General features: G+C 40.3%; 1 pseudogene; it reads left to right on the top strand.

Annotated features, from left to right (window-relative positions):
- Positions 1-1,415: 1,415 nt before the first annotated feature.
- On the top strand, positions 1,416-2,040 carry Rpl13-ps6 (ribosomal protein L13, pseudogene 6; annotated as a pseudogene).
- The last annotated feature ends 245 nt before the right edge of the window (positions 2,041-2,285 follow it).

Raw genomic sequence — 2,285 nt, 5'->3', positions numbered from 1 at the left:
GGTAAGAGACTGACTGTTGGTAGAGAAGGAAGGAGTAACCGAGGTCAAAATGGAAGGAATGAAAGAATAAATATAAAACAAAAAAGTTACTGTGTTCATGCTGTATCTTCACAGCAATAGAAACAATGCCGCCTTGTCTCAGAAATATTCTGTTGCTCTCTAGACTGCATCTGTAAGTATTGGTCATATTTACTCTGAAAGTAAGAAAAATAGGAAAGATATATTTTGAGGGATAATAGAGGACAGGAAAAAAATAAGGAAAACTGGAAGAACAAAGAGAAAAGAGGAAGAATGGGAAGAGAAGGCAAAGTCATGGGAGTATAAGTAAAGGTGATATATTTCAGCAAATGAACATTTAACCAGTTATTATCACATATAAGACACAGGATTGTGTGCTTTAAATATAGTTGGTTCTTTAATACAATAACAATGTTGAATACATAGGGAAACTGAGGCTTGAAACTACTGAAAGCATCTGAGAGTTAGCGGTTGCCAGAAGTAGGGTGTGGCTCTCCTGTGTCTCTCTGTGTGCTCTCAATCACTTGGATGCACCACTCTCATAGGACACTGCTGTGTATGCTAATGTGCCTCTATGTCAATCTGTGTGTCCTCAATCACTTGGATGTACCACTTGCTTAGGATAGTCCTGTGTGTGCCCCACAAATATTTGGTGAAGGTGTGTATCTTTCTCCGGAGTCATTTCCATCTCAGTTCAGACTTCCCTTGTTTTATTCTTAAAGAATCACGATTTTCTCCCTTTTATTGAACTTTTAAGTCAAACTCTCGTATGAATGTATTTCTCAATGTAGCACTGTGAGTATTAAGCCTACCATGTATACTAACATTATCTTCCACGGATCCTAACTATGAAGCCATCTTGTTTTGAAGAAGAAAAAAGTGTGATATATACTATTGCTAAAAGGGAAAAAAGTAAGACTAAACAATCCACATTCCAGGAATTTTGTTTAGATTCAAAATAGATCCAATTGCAGTGAAATCTAGACTATAAACCTGCCTGCATAATTTTCTATTTCAATAGCTTTGGATGGGTATATGAGTACACCTAGTATTTATAATAATTTTCTGTAAAATCAAATACTTATAATCATGGATATAGTGTTGAGAACATTAACACATATAGCACACAGTACACAAAAGGCACAAAAAACAAAATAAGTATTCTTCATTATTTTTATTACCTTAATGTCTTCTCATTATCATTATGCAACTCAAATTCTGACCAGTAGCATAGGAAAGCTATCTATTTTCATATATTTATGAGTTTTAGTATGTCTATAAAATTTAAGAACTTCACTTTTTATAACCAAAAAAACATTCAAAATAGAAAAAAAAAAAAAAAAAAAGGCAGTGCCGGGTCCTTTCCGCTCGGCCGTTCTCCTGTACAGGAGGCAGCCATGGAGCCCAGCCGGAATGGCATGATCCTGAAGCCCCACTTCCACAAGGACTGGCAGCCAGTGGACACTTGGTTCAACCAGCCAACACGCAAGATCCACACACGCAAGGCCCAGCAGACGAACGCGCCCCGCATTGTCCCTCGCCCCTTGTCAGGTCCCATCAGGCCCATCGTGCGGTGCCCTACTGTTAGATACCACACCAAAGTCCGGGCTGGCAGGGGCTTCAGCCTGGAGGAACTCAGGGTGGCTGGTATCCACAAGAAAATGACAGGCACCATCGGCACCTCTGCCGAAGGAGGCGAAACAAATCCACTGAGTCACTGCAGGTCAACGTGCAGTGCCTGAAGGAGCATCGCTCCAAGCTCACACTTTTACCCAGGAAGCCTTCTGCTCCGAAGAAGGAGACAATTCTGCTGAAGAACTTAAATTGGCCACGCAGCTAACAGGACATGGGATGCCCATCCGGAATGTGTACAAAAAGGAAAAGGCCAGAGCCATCACAGAAGAGGAGAAGAACTGTAAGGCTTTCCCCAGCCATCGCATGGCCCAAGCCAATGCCTGGCTCTTTGGCATCCGAGGAAAGAGGGCGAAAGAAGCTGCAGAGCAAGACATTGAGAAGAAGTAATGAGCGGTTGGAGAGTTGTAATAAATTTTCCATAAAGCAAAAAAAAATGTATTTCTCAGGCATAAAATAGGTACCTAAAGTGAAACTCATGGTTACTTTGTTTTTGTTGTTGTTGTTCTGATGTTTAACCTTCTGTAGTCCTTTTTTAGTACATAAGGGACTTGAACATGATACTCAAATGTTCTACCCTACAGCTATTCTCAAATTCTCTAAGACCCATATTAAAGCCCCATATAAATCACTCA

This window comes from Rattus norvegicus, chromosome 5 (assembly GCF_036323735.1).
Source record: "Rattus norvegicus strain BN/NHsdMcwi chromosome 5, GRCr8, whole genome shotgun sequence".
Lineage (NCBI taxonomy): Eukaryota > Metazoa > Chordata > Mammalia > Rodentia > Muridae > Rattus > Rattus norvegicus.
This window is presented reverse-complemented; position numbering and strand designations above follow the sequence as displayed.